A 26,959-nucleotide genomic window follows, 5' to 3' on the forward strand; every position below is an offset into this window, starting at 1 on the left:
TATAGTTAGTGTCTAAACTTAAAAGAAAATAATTCATAAAGAATATTTCTTTAAAATTGTTTTTTATAATATATAATTTTGAGATATGTACTAAATTTCTTTCTAAATTGTGACTGAGTTTATCACATATGGCAATCTTTAAAATTGCTTAAAATTGTATTATTAAGTAAAGTACAGTACACTAATACATCTTTAAGTACTTACAACAAATAAAATAGCTTGAAACATCACTGTTTTATGTTTCTAATAGCTGAGATACTTTTTTTATATGAGAAAATTCACATCTGGTACAGAAAACCTAGTCAACTGCACATGGCTGGGAAGGCCATAGATCCCAGGGGAGAACCTATTACTGCCATTTATCCCCATGATATAAGTGCCACTATGGAGAGATACCTTGCCCTACTGGTAATGGTTGAGATTTGAATCTACTATTTCCACTTTCCCAAACTTGTATAATACCCAACTGCATTCTAAAAACCAATCCTTGAGTCTGCAGATGGCTCAGCAGTTGAGAGTGTTAACTTCTCCCCAAAAGACTTGGGTTCAGTTCCTAGCAACCACATGGAAGTTCACAACCTTCTGTAATTTCAGTTCCAGAGTACCTGACATCACCTTCTGGCCTCCATAGGCAATACCCACACATGGTATACAGAAAAACAAAATTCACCCTTCCAATTCCTAGCCTTAAATTCACAGATAGGTCAGAACTACCTTTACTTCTAATCAAATGTCTTTTTTACATCAGGAAGAGACGATCACAGAGATCAACAACTGATTAAAAAGCATAGATTTAAAATGCAGACCATAGGGTTCCCAACCATAATCAATACATCTACAATGCAACTTCTTCTAAGGCTCAGGAATTATCACAGAAGAGGGGCCAGAAATATGATGTCTGCCATTAGATAGGGAAATTCCAGGAAAATGGCATCCATGTAGCTTCAATACCCTGTTTGCTTAAAGAACACCTGAAAAATGAGAACAATAAGCAATCAGTGTATAGAGGTTTGAAAACAAACAACCCCCAAAGGGAGTGGGGTTATTAGGAAGTATGGCCTTGTTGGAGCAAGTGTGGTCTTGATGGCGAAAGTGTGTCCCTGCGGTAGTGGGCTTTATGGTCCTTTTCTCAAGCTTCACTCAATGTGACAGTTGACTTCCTGTTGCTTCTAAGTCAAGATGTTGAACTCTTAGCTACAGTACCTTATCTGCCTGCATGGCATCATGCTGCCTGCCATGATAATAATCGACTGAACTTCTGAAACTGTAATCAAGCCCCCTCAACCAAATGTTTTCTTTGTAAGAGTTGCCATGGTCATAGTGTGTCTTCTCAGCAATAAAAACCTAACTAAGACACATGGCTATCTATTTTTTTATTAAAATAAATCACAAGACTCATGAGTACAGTGAGGTTGGCCTCAGTAAACCTACTAATGACCACTCATAATTAAAATTATATTTTCTATGAGATTTTATCTTATCAAAACCGAATGAGCAGATCATCATTTTCAGTTTCAATTACTGAAAACATAGTTGCATAATCATTTTTTAATGTTTCCATTCTCTTCCCTTCTTTTTCAGTTCCTCTTCTGCATTCCGTATGCATGTATTTGTGATCTCTGTTGTCTTGCATTGTGATTGATGATGTGCAATTTGATGGAAAGAGAATATTCTCCCTGCATATATTATTGCAATATGGTGCTATGATTGGGACTATGAGGAAATTTTCACTGGTTTTAGGAGAAAGAGCCAAGGATAATTTTTTTCATGCCTCAAAGTATTAATTTCCTTTGTTGTTTCAAAAGCAACAAAAAGTTATTCTCAGTAATTTTAGAACATGAGTGGCAAAGTTTGTACAAGCTTTGTATATTATGATGAATTTCTACTTTATTAGAATGTGTTTCTTAAAAGGAATTATTAAAACAATGGTTTCTGTTGCTGTGAAGAGATGAAATGACCACAGTAACTCTTATAAAGGAAAACCTTTTATTGGGGATGGCTGGCAGTAGTTTTAGTCCATTATCTTCACAGCAGGGTGGGATGGAGGCAGACATGGTGCTAAAGAAGGAGCTTAGAGTTCTTTACATTTTGATCTGCAAGCAACAGGAAGTGAACTGTGTACCACACAGTTCTTGAACAAAGGAGACCTCAAAGCTCAGCCCCACACAGTGACATACTTCCTTTAACAAGACCACACCTACTACAATAAAACCAAACCTCCTAATAGCATCACTCTTTTGGGAGCCATTTTATTTCAAACCATCACATAATGAAATTCGAGAATTTTGTTAGGTATTGTGTTAATTTGACTATGAAGTTGAGCAATTTTAAAGGTTGTTAATTAGTTGCATTTTGTCTTCTAAAATTTCTGTATTTTCTGTAACTATAATCTAGTAATTAGACTTCTGATCAGAATCCTATCTATTATTCCTTCTCATTTCCTTTCAGACTGATACTTGTTAGGGTCTGAGAAAAAGCCCTGAAGAAGACCAGCAACCACATATGCAATAATGAGAGTGTTTTATTGATTTTAATGTTGGGGTGGCAAAAGAGCGACCCCCTAAGTAGCCTGCAAGCTCCTTTTAAGCAGAGTTAGGGAAATTCTAAAGAGGAGGGATTAACCTGGGGTTGATTGGTGGAGGAAAGATTAGTCTGGGAACTGATTGGTGAGAGCTGACTGGTGGGAGGTCTAGTGGTTAGACACTTTCCAATAGCAGGGTAGAGAAAGTTATCTTCAACTTACAGAAGTCTGTGGAGTGCCTGCTGAGTTAGCAGATGGCCTTGTGGGAGCCTGCTGAGTTAGCAGAAGGGCTTTGGGGACCTGCTGAAGTAGCAGAAGGCCTTTGAGGACCTGCTGAGCTAGCAGAAGGGCTTTGGGGTGCTTGCTGATGATCACCCATAAGTTGTTGTTTTCATGAGACTTGATTGCTCAGCTCTGTCTCATTCTAGTGAAGCGAAACGAAGGTATGGTCTCCATTAGGGCTCTGATCCGCTGCCCATTCTTCCAAGCTATTCATATTCCCCACCCCCTTGAATAATGGTGTCTCTCAAATCCTGGAAATGCTTTCTCCAGATAAGCAGGCTTATGTTGTTGTCTCAGAACTACCAGCTGGACCGTGTAGATTTGTGATGATCACACCAGTTCATCTGACTGAAACCAATGGGGCACTGGAGACAGTACCTTCTCATAGACTGCACGTAGCTGAGGCCAGGGTTGTTTATGCATGTTGAGACAGCAATTATAGAGAGGAAAGAAATCTTAGGCAGAATGAGTGGTGACCTGGTATACATGACTTCAAGTGGGGTCAGATCTAGGGTATAAGGAGAATTGTGAACCCCGTAGAGAGCAAAGGGGAAGAGAGACACCCAGTCACCGCCAGTCTCAAGGGTTAATTTGGTTAAAGTCTCTTTTAAGACCCAGTTCATCCTTTCTACCTGGCTTAAACTTTGGGGACACAAAGCACAATGAAGTTTCCAATTGGTCCCCATAGTCTTAACTAGTCTTTATGTTAGCTGAGAGATGAATGCAGGTCTATTATCTGAGACAAGAGCATAGGGAAGCCATACCAAGAAATGATCTCTTCTAGTAGCTTTTTGACCACCATGGCAGCCGTCTCATGCTTAGTCGGGAAAGCCTCGTTCTATCCTGAAATGGCATTGATAAAAACTGGCAAATATTTATAGCCACACAAGCCTGGTTTTACCTCTGTGAAGTCAGTCTCCAAATTACAGTATGTGGATGACCTTCTGATAGCAGCTGACACCTTGGAAGCCTGCAAAGCTTCCACTGAAGGGCTGCTTAGAATTCTGGGAGACTTAGGGTAACATGTATCAGCAAAGACTGCTCAATTCTGCTGTCTGAGGTAACTTACCTGGGGTACATACTCAAGGGGGCAAAAGACAGCTGTCAAAGGCAAGGAAAGAGACCATTCTGAGGATCTTCTCTCCCAGTGCCCAGTCCTCATGACTCCACTTCTTGCATTGATGAGATAGCACATGGGACATCAGCCTACAACTTCTGCTGTTTTGGCCTTAATGTCAAGGCCTTAGATGTGCTTTTTTAAAGAGGTCCTGTATTTTCTTTTTCCAAATTAGTACTTTGGTGTATTTGAGTGACAAAGTCTGATGGGAGAATGGTCTATTTGTCGGGGGTCCTGAGCCATCCTTTCTCCTTGTGTTTGTGTACAAATGGATTCTTTGGAACTCTTGGTCAGCATAAGCTGGAAATTCTGGCAATGTGGGTGTCCCTATCTCTGATGGTGTGGCTAGCAGGAGACCACTGTTTGGAGAATAGTCTCCTTTGCTGCCTTGTCTGCTCAGCTATTTTCCTTCGAGATTGATTCCTCTTCTTTCTGATGCCCAGGGAAGTCTATGACAGCTATTTCTTGGGGTAGCCTTATGGCCTGTTAGAGGTCTAAACCCTCCTGTTTGTTTTTAATAGTCCTTCCTTCTGCAGCCAACAATCCCCTCTCCCTGTAGATGGCACCATGTATGGTACCTGCTAGCTCAGCTCTCTCCCATTCTAGTGAAGCGAAAGTAAGGTCTGGTCTCCATCAGGGCTCTGATCAGCTGCTCCCCTTCCAGCCTTTTCAATACTCTTTCTTCTATCCTATCTGTTATTATTATTATTAATCTTACTTTTTTAAAGAGGGGTGCAATGACCTTTACTGATGGCATTCAAGAGAGTAGGGCTCCCTAAGCCCCTCCTGCTATTCTGGGGGTCTGGGATGGAAACTGTGAGGGAGATGCTCAGTGTCAAGGGTTGAGTTAGGCCAGGGACTGCTCAGCAGCCGAGGACCTCTCTCTTGCTGTGTCCTTGCTGGGATGGGTAGTCCAGGGTGGGCTTCTTACTCCTCGGAGGCCATGTAGGCCATGAGGTCCACCACTCTGTTGCTGTAGCCGAATACATTGCTGTACCAGGAAATAAGCTTTACAAAGTTGTCATTGAGATCAATGTCAGCCTCAGCATCGAAGGTGGAAGAGTGGGAGTCACTGTTAAAGTCCCAGGTGAAAATCTGGTCCTCAGTGTAGCCCAGGATGCAAAGGGCATCCTCTAAAGGAGTGGGCCCTCTGATGCCTGCTTCACCACATTCTTGATGTCGTCATACTTGGCAGCTTTCTCTAGGCGGCATGTCAGATCGACAACGGACACGTTGGGGGTAGGAACACGTAAGGCCATGACCGTGAGCTTCCTGTTCAGCTCTGGGATGACTTTGCCCACAGCCTTGGCAGCGCCAGTGGATGCAGGGATGATGTTCTGGGCAGTGCCATGGCCGTCTTGCCACAGCTGTCCAGAGGGGCCATCCACAGTCTTCTGGGTGGCCGTGATGGCATGGACTGTTGTCATGAGTCCTTCCATGATGCCAAAGTTGTCATGGATGACCTTGGCCAAGGGGCCTAAGCAGTTGGCGGTGCAGGAAGCATTGCTGACAATCTTGTGGGAATTGTCATACTTGCCGTGGTTCACATCCATCACAAACATGGGGGTATCCTCAGAAGGGGCAGAGATGATGACCCTTTGGCCCCACCCTTCTAAGTGGGCCCCAGCCTTCTCCATGGTGGTGAAGTCACCGGTCAACTCCACAACATACTCGGTGTGGGCATCACCTCATTTCATGTTGGCGGGATCTCGCTCCTGGAAGATGGTGATGGCCTTCCCGTTGATGACAAGCTTCCCATTCTCAGCTTTAACTTTGCCTTTGAACTTGCTAGGGGTCGAGTCATACTGGAACATGTAGACCATGTAGTTGAGGTCGACGAAAGGGTCATTGATGGCAACAACGTCCACTTTGCCAGAAGTGAAGGCAGCCCTGGTAACCAGGCGTCCAATACGGCCAAATCCGTTCACTCTGACCCTCACCATCGTGTCTCTGGAACGAGGCTGGCACTGCACAAAAAGAAGCGGCTGTCTCTAGAACAGGGAGGAGCTTAATCTTACTTTTAAAAGCAACCATGTATCATCATCTAATACTCACCATTATGCTTTTATTGTTACTAATTTTTTGGAAAGTCTGAAGAAGTTAAAAATCTTTCAGGAGCTCCTTATTTTCCAAAACCATTGTGTCTAATTCCACTTTGCACTTTCTTCCATGCTTATATTGTGACCTAATCAATATTAATTACCTGCGTCCATCCTCAAGTGAATTTATCACATGTATTCTCATATTTGTGTGTCTGATGATTTTGATACAGTTCTCAACAGCTTTTGCCTGTTATTTTTTATTGAATCCCTTAAAGATAAGTCAAAATATGCATTTCTTTATGCCAACAACTTTGATCCCTAGTGGGAGTTTATGGGACCCATCATGTATGGTACTTTAGGGCTTTTTTTTTTGGCAGTTATATAGCATTGTCCTAAGTCACTCCACAGTATTAATGTTATTGCCTCAAGGGCAGATCCTATACTTTCCTAGTGGCACTGTGGGTCTTTATATATAACGAAGTATCAATAACGTAATTAAATTAAACATAAGTGGTAGTTGGCTAAATTGGTTATATTAAAAAGCTTCAATTATGCCCTGAAGGAAGAGGTCTCAAAGTTCTCATGAGTTTTTATGTTTGATTTACACACCGAGTCAGAAGCTTTGGAATCATTACTTTGCTGGATTAGAAAATGTACTTATAAGTGCCCCTTTGAAAAAGCACTGTCCCCATCTATTAAGTATAACAGACCCACTACAAATATTCCATCTATAAGCACTGCTCAGTTCCCAAACTAGGAAAGTGCAGAGGTCTTCAAAAGCCACACTTTTCTATTCACTTGCGTGCAGGCTAGCGCATGCCTGAAAGGAACAATTTGTAGATTCCATATTGTTAGGACAGGAAACACAAATGATGAAATTATAGCATTAGCACCGGGTATGTGAAAGGACATTCGTAACCCCAAAGTGTCTCTGAGCCATATTTATCATACAAGCAAAATACAATGTTATTTAATCAAAATAATTTGGAGAAGATGCTTCAGTCTTATGGAAAACTCTTATAGAGTGGTTGTATTTGCTGAGTCTTACCAGTCCACCTCAATACTGTCTTAACATGGCAGCCCCAGAGTCACATCATCTAAGGCCATTGCGTTTTCTTTTTTGTTTCTTCAATTGTGCTATTGCATTCTTAAAAGTCAACAGTAATATGAGAGTTTATTTTCAGAAACTTCTATTTGGCTTTCTCTTATAGTTCTTACTTCACAAACCAACCACGTCGTGCCAGGTGTCTTTACATGTTACATATGTTCATTTTAATGGCAACTTTGAGGATCATAAACTTTAGGATTGGGAGAATGTGTACAGGTGCTATTGTAGTATAAGCTAGATTTTGATTAGGGATTCATCTGTTACCTTTCTCCCATATTCTCCTGCTCTAATCTGGAGTTCATGATGGCACTGGATACCAATAACGTTTGAAATCTAATGCCTTTAAAACATCTAAATATTTTCTCCCCGATTTACAGCTCTTGAGAAACTAGCTGCAGGGTTGTCTGGAGAGAAATGGGGGCAAATGCCACTGTCTCCTTGCTGTTCTGTGACAGGTTTTTCCTCTGGATGTTGGCTCACTCCTCAGTCAGTAAGTTCTCTTCAGAAACCTGACTCAGGTCCAATAGCTAAACAAATGACCATAAAATTTTATTCAACTAAACATTCTATCATTTTGCTTATCCATTAGTCTTTCCATTATCTGTTGTAAAAAGTGTTAATTACATAAAATTTGAAGTCCTTTAAGATGTAAATTATTGACATTAAACATGCACTTATTTTTTACAGTTAATACTATATCCATCTCCAGTACTTTTCATCATTCCAAATGGAAAAGCTGTGCCCCTAAATGTAACTCTCCACTCAGAAATCAATAAACAGTATTTTAACATTTTGTCTGTTGCTCACACATGATTGTGTATTTTTAACAAGTACCTTCAGGTACCCAATAAACAGTATTTTAACATTTTGTCTGTTGCTCACACTTGATTGTGTATTTTTAACAAGTACTTTCAGGGACCGCCAACTCATTTTGGCTATGAGGTTATTATGACCACCTTTTTAACTCTTAGACCTCTTGGATTTTGGTGCTTATGAAAATAACTTCAACCATCTCATTTCCAGCAGTTGAAGCACACAGCCTGGGCTCTATTACTTTATGGCACTGGATGCATTCTTTTTCTAAGAGAAAGCCGATTTCTGCAGTAACTTCACTATCAGTCTGGCCCCGCAGAGAAGAGCTATCACTAACATTTCCTGTGGCCTTGGTAAACAGTATGTCCTATAGGCTTTCTCAGAGAAGATAATCCTCTTTGGGACTTTGTGGCTTCACATAACATAGCTGTTTAATCAGACCCAAATCTCTGAGGCTGTAAAATCCTTCCTCTACCATCTGCTACTGCAATTTGGACATTAAAGATGTACTCACCCTGGGCTGTGGCATTCTTGGGATTTTCTTGGGAAGCCTCGTAGTAAATTTGTTCTATCTCCTGAATGTTCGAAAGAATGTTAAATCTTTTATCTAGAGAAAGTGATTCCAAGACATTTCTTATCCAGTGTTACAGTATGCCTCTGTTGAATATATTCACACATTCTTCCGTTCAGTATGCCTTCTATGTGCCAACTACGTCTCCTTTGGAGTATCTTCTATTTTCTTCCTCATTGCCCCTCCTTCCCTTCTACATGTTTTTCTTTGCCTTAACATTAAATGTAGCTCTGATTGAAAACAGAAGCATCCAAAGAAGTTTCAAAGAAACTATTGCTTTATGAGAAGAATGAGACAATTTCTGTTTATTCTTTCTTCATAGCAGGAATGCTAATGCTTAGAAGAGATTGGGAGCAGTTTGTGCGTTAGGATCAGAAATCTGTAGAGAGGAAAAGTACTCAGGTTTACTCACTTAAACTACTTCTTTACTTTGTAACAACATCATAACATTTACCAAGCAAGTACTCAACTTTGGCAGGAGAGTTCTGCCTTGAAAAATTTAGCTATTTTAAAATTTAACAACCAACTTAGATACGATTCTTGTGTTTTCTTTTACTGGTTATATGCCAAGGGGAGTCTCTCCCCCTCCTCTCTTTCTCTCTCTCACGCACGCTCGCATGCAGACACACATACACTTAAATGTAGGTTTTGAATATGAAAGAAAATGTGCTGTTCATTTTTTGACTGTCTTTATTGTTTTATTTAAATTCATTTTTTCCTTTCTTGTTTATTTTCCAGCAGTTGTCGTTACTTAATTTTTTCTTATGGCTGCATAAGATAAACTTTGCCTAAGTAGCACATTTTCTTTAAACATTCATCTAGTGATACATACCTACTCTGACTCCATTTTCTTGTTATTGTGAGTGGGACAGCATTAAACATGGGCCTGCAAATATTTCTATGGTTTGTTCACTTAGAGTCCGTCAGATAGCTGGCCAAGAGTAATACAGATAATATGGCAGGTCTATTTCTAGATTTCTGAAGAGCCTTCATATTGACTTCCACAGTGACTGAACAACTGATATCTCATTCATCTTGCTTATTCTGTTCATTTCTCCATTGTCTCGTGGCATGATATAAACAATTTTTCTTGTTGAAGTGTGTGAGGAAGAGGCAGTTAGTTACACTAACATGCACCACTGAGAATGTGTGCTTCTGTGGGTCTAGAGAGAGCTCCAAAACAAATTTTATCTTGAAGAAAGTCAAGTTGAGCACAGTGATTTTTATTTATCTTTAATTGGTCTTTGACTAGGACCCAATTGTGAGGGCTTAGTTTAGATACAAAAGCCTTGAAGCAGCTAAGATTATCAGCTAATTGTCATGGAGGAGAAGTGAGCATGTTCTTAGACAATCTTAGGGAACATTACTATTTCTGGAATCTTCCATAAATTGTGCATTGGTTTGTGAATATTTTACTGATATTCATATATTGGAAATTTGAAATATTGTTCTTTTTGGAAGCTACTGTCAGTGTGTTAGGAAAAGAATTAGGCACACACAGCATGTATATGATAGTGTTATATGTATATGATAGTGAGAGAAAGGCCTCAAGAAGAAATGTGCTCTTTGCTCTGACTGTCATTATCTTATTGACTCTAAGTGCCTGTGTTTTGTCTTAGACTATTACTTGCTCTGCCATTCATCTAGTTCTTGATATAATTCATAATGTAGAGTTCTTTCAAGGAGGAATGGATGATGTCAGGTACCTTATACAGGAGTTATCTGTTAGGTGTTTTGATTGCTTAAAAACACAATGGGTAATTACTTCAGTATATATTCAAGGCACAGATCCATTCTCTTTTCAGTGTAGAAGCAAACATCTTTTTATTCTACTTCTTTATCTATCTCTATTAATCAAAAAGATTAAAGGCAATGATCTATCACACACTTAAGTCCTGAAAGAATTCCTGTTTAGTAATATCTGGATGTTTTAACCTCCTAATTCCACTGTTAGGATTAGATCTTACCTAGGCCTGAGTCATCTATATTGAAGGTGGACCAGAATATTAACTGCAAAAAAATGTCTTTATGTTTATAAAGAAAAAAATACATTTCAAACACCATTTGTGTGATTCTTAATCAATTTAAGTGGCTATTTATTGTTTGCTGGGTGTGCAAAAATCTGTGGAGTTTGGTGCAATTCACACTGGCTTAATGTTGTTTTCATTTCATGTGACTCAGAAATTTGTGTCAAAAATATTTTACCAATTTTGTCCTAAAGTGTTTGAAAAACAACCCGATATTTTAGACACACGCTACACATTTCAAATGAGAAGTCCTGGACTATTTGGTTGAAGAAATAACTGTAGAGAAATACTAATATTCCCTGTGCATGTATAAGTGCATGGTTCCTGTCTACACCTCTGTAATTCAGGTAATGTGGTAATTTAAGATTAGAGTAGTATTGCACTTTTCTTTTCTTTATAAAAAAGGTTTTTTTTTCTAAATAAGTAATTAATAAACAACATTACAGAAAAAAATATCTTTTTTAAGAAGTCTTCCAGGGGGCCACAGCTCCAACCCTCACCATGCTGCTGGGGATGATAGGACTCAGCCAAAGGCAGTCTGGGGTTTCTAGCTTCTGCCAGCAAGAAGACCCCCAACCATGAGCCTGCACAGCACCAGAGGTGCCAGGCAGATAGAAACTATTATGTCCTTTTCGTGGTGAGGAAGCATGGTCCTGCACAGTGAAATGATGGGATGAGCTGGCCCTACTTCTTACCTGGGCAGCATAGCAGAGCTGATGCTGTTGATAGTGGAGGTATCAAATATATGGAATAGGTGAACCAGCATAGACAACACGAGCGGGAATAATCTGCTTCTTCTCCTCTGTCATATAGTAGAGTGGGCAGGTTAAAGATGCTCTCCCACCCCACCTCACCTCCTTTGGCAGGTGGGAGGGCTTGTCTTGAGCTTGTCTTGAGGTCATAAGAGCAGGAGGGCAATCCCTGCCCCTCACCAGCTGCATCATTTGGGAGAGTGAACTCTGCACCCTGTCTGGTTAACAGGGCAGAGCCTGTAGGCCCTGATCCTGGATTTGTGGAAGAGTTGACCCTAAGGACAGGGGTGAAAACGTGAGAACTGGCCCCACCCCTTGCTCATCACTGCAGTGGGTGAACTAGCCAAGGCACTTCTGGAGAGCTCACTCTGTTGGTGAGGACATGGAAGAGCTGGTGGGCTGACCAACTCTGCAACTACCCAGGCCCAGAACCTCGGTTCTGTTATAACCCCAACATCCCTATCTCTGATCTGTGGAAACACGTGACCAGTCCTACATACCCAAAGCTGCAGGATCTCCATGGCACAGGGAAACAACAGGATATCCAAAGACATCTCTGTGAGGGCCCAGCATTGATAGCATAGCAGAAGCCAGAGACCTTGAACCAGACCAATATCTTTGAAATGAACACTTGCAAGTAAAGAAATATTTCACACTACAGAATCCATAATGAGATTTTTTTTCCTTTTTCTTTTTCTCTTAAGTTATTTTATTTTTTTTTTTGTGGGTGGGATTTGCAAGGGCAGAGGGCAGATATGACAGGATGAGGAAATGAATGGGATTCACATGCATGATGTGAAAGACAAAGAATAAATAAAAAGTGTTTATGTGTGTATGTGTGTCTTCCAGAGGCACATGATTTAATCATACCATGTTCATTTCCTTGCATATTTATTACAATTGTTAATTTCTTCAAAAACTTCTGCTATTCAGTGCTATTTTACATGACCTGAAGTTGTCCTATACATTTGAATGTAAAGATACTTAATAAAAACATAGTATAAGATAATAAATTTACTAATTTAAATTGACTTAACGTAACTGTTGAATATAGAACTGAACCAAAATGTTGCTCTGAGATCATATAAATAAGATAATTAGCTAACCATATTGGTTTTGTGAAATGTATTATAACAATGTGAATTTAAGACTGTTGAAGCATGGAGAATAAAAGGTCAAGGTCAGAAATTGAGGTTCAACGTGAAGACACAAAAAGCAAAATAGCCAGTCACTAGCTCTCATCTTGTCCTCAGTCTGAAAATGGCAATTCTGCCTCCAGAAATCTCAGAAGGAGACTGCATCTGAGAGCTGTCTTGCCCCATCTTGTATTCCTCTCTAGGGCTGGGATCAAAGGCATACACCACTGGGATTAAAAGCATGTAACACCCAATTTCTATGGCAAGTAGCGTAGCTACTGGGATTAAAGGTGTGTGTTACCATAATCTGGTCTGTATGGCTGACCAGTGGGACTCTTCCACTTTTAGATCTTTAGTCTTTACTTATTAAAATACATTTGAAATGTCACTACAGACTGTTAAGACTGACCTAGCTCAAACAGACAGGCAAATTGATCACAGAATTGATGTCAGGAAAACGACCATCTAAACCAGCTGCTGAACAAAGAGGATGAATACTATTCAATTAATTTCTTTTCTACTGACTCCTCGCATGGATCTGAATGCACAAATGTAAGACTTGAGCTGAATTTCAAAGTAGTGCTTTCTGGGTCATTTGTGGTTCTAGAAAGAAGAAAATAAGGGTGGGAGTAGATAGAAGTCATCAAAGTTAGGAAAAGTAAGAATTCCAAGTGAAAGAGAAGGGCAGTGAGAAGGGCACATTTCTGTAATGGGGAAGAATTAAGTTCAGCATTAAAGACATGTTTTTTTTCCTACCATTTCTATTCCTTTGTTGTGAAGTCTGTTCTAGGTTTCACATCTCTTCAGAAGAATTTCACACACGCATGCACGTATGCACAATACACACCTTATTTAATAGTCAGAGAATTTTTTATGGTTATTAAATTTGCATTATATAAAGGGAATGTAGAAGGAGAATGAATGAGACTTAACTCCATGACTGAACAAACAGAATTCAGAGAACCTCATCAGATAGTACTCCCAGAATGAATTCATCAGGGATTTGAAATGAATCTTAGTCACTTCCGTATACACCCTCTCTTTCATCCCATTCTTTAGCAATTAACAGAAATCTTGACAAGTCCTTAAAATTGTTACTCTACAGTGGAATTATAATGCAGGACTTTTGAGCAGATGGGCCATTCAAAAAGTGAGTCTCATGAGTATTCCGGAGTCAAGCATAGTGATGTCCCTCGTCCTCGAAACCACTGAAACTGTAAGATCAAATTCTAGAATGATTTCCTCAGGGGTACAAGTATTTCTTGGTGCAATTAGCTTTCAAATACTTTCCTTAAGAACTTCTTCAAATTCTGGGCATCTTGCCTTCCAATAATTTGCCTAGAAAGAATGATGGCACTTGCCTCTCTCCAAATTCCAATATTTTCAGAAAAATATGGTTCCACATCACTTTAAGTGCTCTCTTCATAGGCAGATGTGTCCCTGTATGCCCAACATGGCATATTAGCACAGACTCGTTTTCAGAACATAACATTTATTTTTATTGAAAAGAAAAAAAATATTTCCGCCTCCTCCCAGCCTCCCATTTTCCTCCCCCTCCTCCCACTCCTCTCCCCCTTCCTCCACTCCTCTCCCCCTCCCTCTCCAGTCTGAAGAGCAGTCAGGGTTCCCTGCCCTGTGGAAAGGCCAAAGTCCTCCCCTCCCCCAATCCTGGTCTAGGAAGGTGAACATCCAAACTGGCTAGGCTCCCACAAAGCCAGAACATGAAGTAGGATCAAAACCCCGTGCCATTGTCCTTGGCTTCTCAGCAGCCCTTATTGTCCACCATATTCAGAGAGTTCGGTTTTATCCCATGCTTTTTCAGTCACAGTCCAGCTGGGCTTGGTGAACTCCCAATAGATCAGCTCCACTGTCTCAGTGGGTGGGTGCACCCATCGTGGTCCCGACTTCTCTGCTCATGTTCTCCCTCCTTCTGCTCCTCATTGGGACATTGGGAGCTCAGTACGGTGCTCCAGTGTGGGTATCTGTCTCTATCTCCATCCATCACCAGATGAAGGTTCTATGGTGATATGCAAGATATTCATCAGTATGGCTATAGGATAGGGTCATTTCAGGTTCCCTATCCTCAGCTGCCCCAGGAACTAATTGGGGATATTGCCCTGGGCACCTGGGAGCCCCTCTAGGACCATGTCTCTTGCCAACCCTAAGATGGCTCTCTTAATTAAGATATGTGCTTCCCTGCTCCCCTATCTAAGGTCATGCTCAACCTCCTTAGCGATCAGGGAAATGCAAATCAAAACAACTTTGAGATATCATCTTAAACCTGTCAGAATGACTAAAATCAAAAACACCAATGATAGCCTTTGCTGGAGAGGTTGTGGAGGAAGGGGTACCCTCATCCATTGCTGGTGGGAATGCAAACTTGTGCAACCACTTTGGAAAGCAGTGTGGTGGTTTCTCAGGAAATTCGGGATCAACCTACCCCTGGACCCAGCAATGCCACTCTTGGGAATATACCCAAGAGATGCCCGACCATATGACAAGGGCATTTGTTCAACTATGTTCATAGCAGCATTATTTGTAATAACCGGAACCTGGAAACAACCTAGATGTCCTTCAAAGGAAGAATGGATGAAGAAAGTGTGGAATATATACACATTAGAGTACTACTCAGTGGTAAAAAACAATGATTTCTCGAATTTTTCATGCAAATGGATGGAAATAGAAAACACTATCCTGAGTGAGGTAACCCAGACCCAAAAAGATGAACATGGGATGTACTCACTCATAATTGGTTTCTAGCCATGAATAAAGGTCAGTGAGTCTCTAATTTGATATCCTAGAGAAGCTAAATAAGAAGGTGAATCCAAAGAAAAACATATAGCTATCCTCCTGGTTATGGGAAGTAGACAAGATTGCCGGGCAAAACATTGGGATCTTGGGGGTGGGGTGGGAGGGGGTAAGGGGAGATGGGGAGAGAAAAGTGAGAAGGGGAGGATTTGGGGAACTTGGGGAAATGGGATGATTGGGATAAAGGAAGGTTGGATAGGGGAGCAGGGAAGAACATGACATTTTATACATTGTTTTTTCTTATTCTACTCATCTATTTGTTCTTATGATATATAGTTTAGGAGCAATGTGTGCCCCCAATGTTACAGGTATTTTAATACACTAGCTACAGAATATTAGAAACTGCCTTTCCTAGTCATAAATCATATCAAATTTAAAAAGCAACATTTACTAGGAGAATTTATGGACATGGCAGAAAATAATTAATAGAACAATTGGGACAAGGGGAAGGATGCACTTATTATAGTCATGGATAGTTAATAAATGACGGATCATATTTTCTATAAAGAATTTATGTTGTATTCCCAAAAGACCATCTGGAAAACATCCTGTCAGTGTTTGCTTCTATATTTTCAGTCTAAGAACAATTCTAGACATCTTTTAATTAATCACATCTGTCAAATGATGCTGAAGATCGTCTAACAGGATCTCTTCAAGGACAGTTTCATTTTAGTGACTGATGACAGATTTCACTCTCTCATAGGAAAGAAAAATCTGGAATGTGTTGATATTTTTTTCTCTCTCCTCATGTCCTATTTAGAGTTTCTACATCTGTGACAAAATACTATGACAAAAAAATCCCAAAACAAAAAAATACTTGGATGAAGAGTTTATTTCATCTTATAACTCTGAGGTCACACTCCTTCACTGAGAAAAGTTAGGGCAGGAACCTAAGACAGAAAGCTGAAGTCAGAACTTAACACAGAAACTGATATAGAGATGAATACTTTGAACTGGTATGGATCTTGGTCTATTGATACAAACTCAAGGTCAGTTTTATTATACTGTATATATGTATTTCTACTCTCATTTAGGGTGTTGTGTTTATGCAGCTCATTCAAAATGTAATGCATAGTTAAGAAATTCATACAAGTTAATAGATAGTCATGTGTAATAATCAAACTTGTAGTCATGATAGTTAGATTTTTCTAGATATACGGAGATCCATTTCAGTTAGCTAATCTTCAACACTTCAAACACCTACCGAATGTGGCATTTAAAAGGTTTTAAGAATGTAGACTTTTCTTTAAAGTGAGACATATCTGCTTCTGGCAGCATCAATTACTTCAGAGAGGATGATGGGCATTGAAGAAACATTATGAAATTTGTCGTCAATGTGACAAGACTAATCATTTGGGCAAGAAAATGCTTTTGCCTGGATATCTAGATGGTATATTGTGTAAACTAGACATGCAGGACCCACACAAAAATGACTGATGAACTTGTCTAAAGAAAGTGAGACAGTCCTTCAGGGTTCCTGCTTCATGAAAGAGTCTTCCAGATATTTCACAGAAGACAGAAGAAAGTGACTGACAAACTGCCAATACAGCCGAAACAGTCTTTCAGATTTCCTGCTTCATGGAAAAGTCTGCTGGATACTATGGGCCTGTAGGCTGAAGATGGATGCCCCAATGCTATAGGTTTTTGATGTAAGCCATTTCCTGAATTGGAAGCTTCATTTGGTGACATGTCTTAATGACCAGTTGGGCCTGTGTTTCCATTACCTAGCAATTTCATGTGTGTGTGTGTGTGTGTGTGTGTGTGTGTAAAACTTTTACCATATTAGATTTTTCCTTTCTGCACTCTCTTCCTAGTCTCCTCTCTCCCTCCATGTTTGATCTTCTAATACCCCCCTCTATCTATCCAGAACTATATATTCCATTTCCATGACCTGGATATATAAATTCCTCCCTCAGTCCTTTTCTTTCTGTTTAATTCCTGCAGTTTTATAGATTTTAGCTTGCTTATCAATAACAGGACACCTAATATTCTTGTATAAGTAAATTTACATTATATTTACTTTTCTGGGTCTGATTGACATCACTCAAGAAGACTTTTTCTAGTTTCTTCCATTTATCTAAAATTTTTATTTTGTTTATAGCTGAGTATTATTTCATTTTATAAATGTAACACAATTTCTTTATTCATTGATCTATTGAGGAACATCTAAATTTTTTTCTAGTTATGAATGGAGCAACATTGAACATGCTTGGGCAAGTGTCTCTGTAGTAGTACAAAACCTCCTTTGGGTATATGGCCAAGATGAGTATAGCCTATTTTGAGGTAGATCTATTTCCAGCTTCCCAAGGAATGCCACAATGATTTCTATAGTGGTTGTACAAATTTACACTCCCACCAACAATAAATGAGTGTTCTCTTACTCCACAAGCTCACCAGCATAAACTGAATTTAGTTTTATTAATCTTGGCCAATCTGATAGGTGTAAGATGAAATCTCAAAGTAGTTTTGATTTGTATTTCCCTTATGACTAAAAATGTTGAACTTTTTAAAAATTGTTTCCCATTCATTCCCCGGAAAGTTTGAATCTGTACCCCACGTCTTTTTTTTTTTTTTGTATTATTTTTTTTCTTGTTGTCCAGGTGTTTTTTTTTTTTTTAATTAAGCAAATGTCTCACGGGCTTGATTACACCTCACTCATTGATTGCATGTTCTCGATTATATTTTCTTCTTCTCAGATAACATTAGCCTTCGTAGTTTATAAGAAACCAATCAGGAAAACTTGCTTAAATACCATAGACTATGAACTTAGAATATTTTAAGTATTTGTATATATGTATAGAAAAGATTTTTAGTTAGATGCCCTGTATCATGAATATTATATTTTATTTACAACAAAAAAGTGTTTGTGATTCAGGAAAATTTAATTATGCTAATAATGTTTAATTTTATTTTTTAGATGTGTTAGGAATGGGGCAGGTTGAGTAATATTTTTTTTTCTTGGTCTTATAACACTTTCTTTATTATATTTTTTGTTGTAATTTCTCAAGTAATAAATTAATCTAATTGTCTTAATGGCTTAATGTTACAGTTTTCTTTCTTTTTTCTTTTTTCCAGCCAGTGAGGATTAGTGGTTAACATTAATTGGGTGCTTGAATCTATAAACTTTACAGTGCTGTGACTGACAGAGTTCTACTAGCTTATATTTGATTCATCATAACATACTATATGTTCCCAATGTCCAATAAATGAGATTTTGTATTAATAATTAAAAGGTTTGCATTTGAAAACACTTTAAGCTTGGTTGGTCAGAGCTACTCACAAGACCTTATCCAAGTGTTAAAAAAAAAAACTTTAAGAAAACATATAAATTAAGAGTGAACTGCCTTTGTCCTATTTTAAGACTATTTGTTGTAAAAAAGAAATTGGACTAATTGAATAATCAGATCACTGGAACAAATTTTCCCTGTGGGTCTCTTTCCTCTGGTGTGGTCAGCTTCTACGGATCAAATTAAAAACTAATTCTTGGTGGTTTTATTTTAGAGAGTGTTTATTTCAACTCTCCTGGTGGGCAGATGTGTATGTTTTCAGGTTGGACTGTTTGGTATTCAATAAGTAATTGGATTTCTCCTGTGGATGACAATTTTCTCCTACTCTCAGCATTCCTTAGTTCCCTGGAGTTCTTTGTCTGAGGTTATGTGTCCCATGAGATTTCCCCTTCTGTTTCAGCATAGTTGTTGTTAGTATAATTGTTCAAGTCTTATATCATTTGCAAAGATTATATTTATATATTTAGGAATATTTAATATATTCCAACAACTATTAAAGGAAAAGAGGTCAGAGTCCATGAATTTGAGAAAGAACAAAGACGACAGTGGTTCTATAGGGGGTGTTAGAAGGATATAAGAGAAAAGAGGAAAATGATATAATTACATTTTAACTTTAAGAAATTAAGAGTTAAAAGACACCATGAATTGCTGTACAGTTTTGCTGCTCATCTTGCAGCACAGGGGCCCACTATTCATTCACTTCAGCTCATAGACTGTATACAATATAATCTTGTTTTCCCCCCTGGTTTTCTACATGCTAAGAATATATCCAGTTATCTCAAGTATCAATTAGTTCCCACTCTTGGGGCACTTCCTACAAATGTAAAGTTTTACTGAGATACAAGTAAAACAAAAGTGTCAAGAAAGAGTGTATCATGTGAAGTTGGAATACTGTTTGGCTAATGTCTTATTAGGGTTTTTATTGCTGTAAAGAAACGCCATGACCAAGGCAACTCTTATACAGGAAAACCTTTAATGGCGGCTGGCTTACAGTTTCAGAGGTTTAATCCATTATCATCATGGCAGTATACAGGCACACATGGTATTGGGGAAAGACCTGAGATTTCCACATCTTGATGTGCAGGCAGCTGAAGGAGATTGTCACACTGAGACTGGCTTGAATATATATGAGACCTCAAAGCCTGTTTACACAGTGAAAGACTTCTTCCAAAAAGGCTACACCTACTCCAACAAAACCCTACTTCCTAATAGTGCCCCTCCCTATGGTTCAAGCATTCAAATAAAAGAACCAAAGAGGGAGTCATTTCTATTCAACCTACTACATTCCACTCCCTAACCCCCCCATAGGCTTGTAGCTATACCATAATGCAGAAAAGTATTCAGTATACTTTCAAAAAACCACAGTCTGTAACAATTTCAAACTTTCTCTAAAGTCCAAAGTTCTAAGTCTCATGCAACCTCTTAACTGTAATCCCCTATAAAATCAAAATGAAAAGGCAGATTACATAATTCCAACACACAATGGCATGTAATATGTATTACCAGTCCAAAAGTAAACCTAGTAAAAAAATACTGGACCAAAGCAAGACCAAAAATCAGCTAGACAAACTTCAAATTCTGTATCTCCATTTCTGAATTAAAACGTTCTTCAGCTCTCCAACTTCTTTCTGCTTTGTTGACTTTAACACACTTCTTTCTCCTGGGATGGCTCCACTCCCTGTTAGCATCTGTCTTCTGCAGACATCCCACAACTCTGGTAACTCCATTATCCCAGGGTTTCCAAGGCAATCCAGGCTTCACCTTCACAGCTTCACATAAATGGCCTCACTACATTTGGGGACATCCCTGACACATGCCTGGCCTCAGTGGCTTTTCTTAGTTACAAAGGAATATTCCATCATCTTCCTTCTATCCTTGACCCTAAAGTCAGAAACATATGACCAAAGCTGCAAGGTTCTGCTGCTTGCTAGGGCTAGAACATGGGCCCCCCTTTTTAATCATTTAATTTCATCGTCACCAGCTTTCTGATTTTGATCGTTTCCTTCACTGCCTAAGCTTGCCTGTCCAGAAATTCTTTCTGTAGATTAGGCGGGCCTTGAATTTAGAGTTCCACCAGATTTTGCCTTTTGAGTACTAGGATTAAAGGCATGTACCTGACCCTAAACTGTTCTTTAATTTCTTTTCATATATTGAAAGCTGAGCTTGGTAAGGTCTTACCTTGAGGTCACCACTCCCTTTATTCCATTTCTTAATCTGTTTATCTGCTTAAACACAGTTCAGGTCAATTCCATTTCCTGGTACTTCTTTTTTCCTCAATCTGCATATTTTGTATTTTTACTAAATATTCTTGCCCCCTTTTATTATAAATATTCATAAGAGTAAACACCAATAACCTCATGGTAGAGTTATCATTAGGGTGATTTGGAATTCTCTCTTCCAATGGAATTAATACAAATCTCTTCACTTTAGCCTCAGGCTGACTCTTTAAAAAAGGGTAATAGCCACATTTGAGCAACAAAATGCCACAAGAATAATCTCTAGGCAACGTACTAAAATATTTTCTCTTCTAAACACTCTTGAGCCCAGTCCATACAGTTCACATCACCCTCAGCATCACTGTCTTTCATACTTTTATAGTATGGCCCTTTAAGGCCCACTTAATGCTTTTCTAACCCAAAGTCTCAAAGTCCATATTCCTCCAAACAATAACAAGGGCAGACCTATCACAACAATACCCCAATCCCTGGTACCAAATTCTCTTAGTTAGGGTTTTTATGGTTGTGAAGAGATGCCATGACCATGATAACTCATATAAAGGAAAGCATTTAATTGGTGGTGGCTTACAGTTTTAGAAGTTTAGTCCATTAGCATTATTGCAGGAGGAATAACATTGTTCAGGCAGACATGGTGCTGGAGGGGGAGCTGAGAGTTCTACGTCTTGATTTCCAGGCAGCAGGAGACTACCACACTGGGAATGAGTGAGCATATATGAGACCTGCCTTCACAATAACACATTTCCTCCATCAAGGCTATACGTTTTAATAATGCCACTCCCTATGGATCAAGCATCCAAAAACTTGAGTCTATGTGGGCCATTCTCATTAAAACCACCACAGCTAAGTTTGCATCCTAAAACTGATTTGAAAATGATGCTTTCGATCCTCTATGACATAGAGCAGAAAAAGTTTCCTATTCACTGAATAATATTTCGGGTTTTAGCAAGTATAATTACAAAAACTCAAAAACCAAATTCTTTAGCCAAAGTCATCTAAGAGACAAATTTTTCAACTGATTTGAAAATTTTTATTGAAGTATGTTAAAATTTAGGTTTGGAGTGATAAACTCATTGTTCATCAAGTTTTACTCCAAAATATGCTGTAACATTTGTACTCTTAACTATTTTTTCTCACCAACTTCATATTGGTGTCATGGTCCTTAAGTTATGTAGCTCTCAAGTTGGATAAGTATAGTGTAGAAGCAAGCAAGAAACTTCAAAAGAAATCTTTGTAGAGAAACATTAGATAAAAATGTACACACAACACATAGACAGTTGTTCCTATAATGATTTCCTAGTATGATTCATTACACAAGAAAGCAAAACCTTAGATTTCTGCACATCCTTAGACATTCTTTGCCTCTTATCTCTATTTTACTTCGTGTAAAGAGGTTTGTGAGCTAATGGATTCTTATGTCCAGCGATTTTTGGAAAATGCCTTTTGTCCTTTTAAACTTTGTCCTCAAAGAATCATTTGTGTTGAGAAAGACGAACACCAAAGGAGATTTTGGAGAATTGCTATAATGGGCAGACATAACAAATAGCATTATCATCTAAGAAACAGCAGGTTATTCTTTAAAAAAGTAAATAATGCAACATTGTACTATATTATTTTCATTTAATAACAATTTAGGAAGTAATCTAAAAGAAATGTTTTGGTCTTAATATATATATACAATGTCTAGCTATTTAATAAAATATAAGGTGTTTCTGCATTAGACTCAGTAGCAACACAAATTACATTTAGAGAGAGTTCTATTCTCTGGTGGGGAGTCTTACAGCATCTCATTTATAATGGCTTAAAGTTATTTTTGCTTCATTGAAATACAAATGTTTATTTACACGATGATACAGGAAAAGAGTATGCGATAGCATATCTCTTGGTACTTATTTTTCACAAGATTTTTAAGCATATAAATCACTATTGTGGGATCTTAGAAGTGAACCATCTGTCACAAACAAGAGTCAACATTTATTTAGCTTATTAAGAGGAGAAACATAGCTTGCAAAAACCACATAATGTGTAAAATTGGACATTGGTGAAATTATTTCCCACAGAGGCCTTTACAAAACAGATAAGAGTTTCATCTGTAAAAATAGTTCTGACTTTTGCAAATAGGTAATTATCTCATATTGAAAAACACTAAAAGGTGGAAAATTCACAGTGGGAGAGGCAGTGGAATGAAGCCGTGTGGGAAGGGAGGGGTATGTAAGCCTATTTGCCAGGAGATAGGCCCAGAATACGGAAGATACAACCTTTTTGAATAGAATCAAAATTCCAAAATGAAATCAGTGGTCAAAGAACTTTGTAGTCTATGACTTAATTGCTCTGTGAACTCATTCAATATTTCGTTAGCTCACCAAACAGTTTCTTTTTTCTCTCTTTCATTTTTTTTTATTAAGAATATTTTAGTACAACCTTCTTTCATTTGACATTGCTATCCCCATTCCCACTCCCTCCGCTCTACCTGCCCCACCTTTCTCCCCATTCCTCCATCCACTCCTCAGAAAGGATAAGGCTTCCTATGGAGAGTCAACAAAGTCTGACACTTCACTTTAAGGCAAGATCAATGCCTTCCCCTCTATTTCTAGCATGAGCAAGACATCCCTCCAAAGAGAATATGTTCCAAGTGATAAATTCTGGTCCCATTGCCAATGGCCCCAACAGACTGTCCAAGCCTCACATTATAGCCAGTTTTTATTTGAAACCACAACAGAAGTTTATGTTTTTTTTTTTTCAAGGAGTTGAACCACTGTGTCATTTTAAATACAAAACAGACAAATAAACCTCATCTGTAGATTTGTAAAAACTGTGGGAACTAGGTTTACTGGGTGTAAAGCAAATAATAAGACATGGTATTTCTTTACATTGTTGGCAAATAAATATGAGTTGTACATGAGGACATGTCACACTGTATCATATTTTATTGCTGGAGATAAAACCAGGGTAAAACATGTAATTGTTCAATACATTCTTCTACCATCCCCATAACTTTCAAAATTAGACAAATCCGCTTGAATTGTATGCATAAAAGCAGAATTTGGGCCAACTATTGAGGTGTTTCAAAGCACATGAGGCAGATAGCCTACACTTCTTATTTAAATCCTTCTGTCCTCACCATTATCAATGGGTAAGTAGTCCTTTTCAAACAATTTCTATTCTTTTAAAAATTTTTCCTTTGATTCAGTTTAGGTATAAGTTAATAATATTGAGCAATTTTTACCTAGTTCTATTTTAAACCTAGGGATATATTATTGATTTTTCTGTTTCATATAAATATGTATACGTAAAATTTTCTGGAATTTATTGCACCATTTAAACACCAATTGAAAGTTAATGTCAATTCAAATAAAATCCAATGACCATTTGAAGGACGGAGATAGATAGATAGATAGATAGATAGATAGATAGATAGATAGATATGGACAGAGATAAATAAATGATAAATATGTAGATAAATAAATATTTATAGAGATAAATTGAGGATACATACATAGATACATAGATAGATAGATAAATATGTATAGAGATAAATAGAGGATAGATAGATAGATACATACATACATACATAAATAGATACTTACACACATAGCTAGCTAGCTAGATATGGATAGTACATAGATTTTAGAGTCAAGAAACTTTGTAATAATTCTTTGTAAAATTAAAGAAGTTTGGTGTGTTATCGGGTTTATATTTTGATTATTTATAAAGTAAGTGTTACTTTAATGCTGTCCTATTCTTTTTATTTTCCACAGTATATGAAATATATTGAGCACAATTACAAGCCTAATGATTAACTCTTGGTCCATGATAGTCAGTCAGTGACAGTTAAGCATTGTCTGCTTTTAATATGTATGAGTATTTACATTTCTTTCAGACATTTCCATCCTAAGTACTTTTAAGAGGGAGGAAGCAATATTTGTTTCTACTTTCAACAACAAAATATTTTTGAAATACTTCCTGTAGTGTGTACTATCTAAACATTAGAGTTTACAATTATACCCATGTGAACTACTGAAGAAGAATATGTTAAAAATAAGCTCTTTAATCCCTGGTCATCTATATTAAAGCTGTAATACCCATCAGTATCTGTGGGTTTTGTGGTGATGCATATGTTAGGTATAATGCAAATAAGTGCTATTTATTTTTTTCCTTTAAATTGATGCAGCTCAGAATATTCACCACATTAATTGGTTTGCATTATATAGCAAAGGTGATGGGAACATCATTTCCCTCATGAAGTTTCACTCTAAAAGAGAAAACAGTCTCGAGAACGAGAGTCTGTCTGATGCTTTGAGGAGGTAGGATATAACAGTGGGGGGCAGTAGTGTAAGTGGAGATTGCTTGTTCATTTCTTGGCCTCCCAGACCCAAATAATAACACAGAAACTACATCAGTTACAACACTGTTTGACCAATAGCTTAGGCATATTTCTAGTTAACTCTTACATCTTAAATTAGCCTATTTCTATTACTCTGTGTATTACCATGAAGCTGTGGCCTACCAGTAAGGTTCTGGCTGGAAACTGGTGTCTTTCTCCTTTTGCAGCTACATGGCATCTCTCCTGACTCTGCCTACTTTCTGTATTTCTGTTTGGATTTCCCTACTGGGTTTACTTTATTAAGACTTTGACTGAAACAGCTTCTTTAATAACCAATGGTAATAAAACATATTTATAGTATACAGAGGGGAATTCCATATCATGGTGGTGGTGGTTCATGATGTAGAAAGAACAGTGTTAACTGAGTTTTCTGTCCTGCCCAGTTCCCACAATCATTGATTCCCAAAGAAATCACACAGAGGTCTACATTAACTATGAACTGATTGGCCCATTACTCAGGCTTCTTATTATCTCTTATAACTTATATTAGCCCATTATTCTTGTCTATGTTAGCCACATGGCTCAGGACCCTTTTCAGCAAGGCAGTCATATCTTGCAGGACTACAGAGGAATGGGCTGCCTTCTTCCCAGAATTCTCCTGTTCTCATCGGCCCACCTCTACTTCCTATTTGGTTGTCCGGTTTATACTTCCTGCCTGGCTACTGGCCAATCAGTGTTTATTTAAAATATAATTGACAGTATATAGACATTTGTCCCACACCAAAACAGAAAAACCTCTAGGAAAGCAGAAGGGACTTGATGGACAGATGAGTAAATGAGGTCCTTAGTTCTACATTGCAAGAATTTGATTTGGTAAACAACTGGTGATTTTGGTGCATGATTCCAAACTCATATGAGATTATAGTCCTAATCTGCTCCAATAGTAATTTTAAGTTGATAAAATACAGAGAAGAACATTGCATGGATATATGCTAGACTCATCACTTAGAAAAACATGTAATTAGGTTGAAATAATATCTTTTTGGTCTGTTACAAGACTAACTCTGCAGACATTGGTAATAGAAAAGTAAAGAAGTAAAACATAACTCAGTCCTGTAAATATTTTATAGTGTTAAATAAAATGTTCAGAAACTACAAATGAGCAAATGTACATCAGCAAATTAATAAAAATATAGTATGCCAGGTGGTAGTGGCACAGGCCTTTAATCCTAGCACAGATCTCCGAGAATTCAAGTCCAGCCTGGTCTACAGAGCAAGTTGCAGGACAACTAGGACGGTTACATAGAGAAATCCTGTCTCAAAAACAAAACAAAACAAAAAAAAAACAAACAAAAAAGGTATATCTGTATGATATAATGTTATTAAGTGGTTTAAAGGGATATTCTACCCTTATATCCAACAATATAAAATCTTGAAAAAAAATGTTTGAAGGGCTGTATCTCTAGGAGGTTTGTACTCAGCATAAGAAATATACAGTTAAGTGACAACATCAATTTCTCTCAATTGGACAGATATAATATGATCCCTATGATCCCTTACCCCAGTGTGCATGTGTATGTATGTGCATGTATGCTCAAACAGGTACTCATACACACATATGTGTGCACACACATTCAGGCCTGTCTGCACACAAGTCTTTGTGTGTGGTGTATGCATGTGTGAATGTGTGCTTAGATGCATTCATCTATACATTGTGTACATATGTTAGCCAGAAGTTGACTTTGAGTCAACAAAAGTCTTCTTTTGTCCCTTTACACCTTGTATTTGTTTTTAAGTCAGGGTATCTGTCATCAGAGGCTGTTCATTCATTTCCCAGCTGACCAGACCCAAATAATCACACAGAAATTACATTAATTACAACAGTTTGACCTATTAGCACAGGCTTCTTATGAACTAACTCTTACATCTTATATTAA

This window comes from Microtus oregoni, unplaced genomic scaffold (assembly GCF_018167655.1).
Source record: "Microtus oregoni isolate MIOR12 unplaced genomic scaffold, Mior012 000026F_ref0000081, whole genome shotgun sequence".
Lineage (NCBI taxonomy): Eukaryota > Metazoa > Chordata > Mammalia > Rodentia > Cricetidae > Microtus > Microtus oregoni.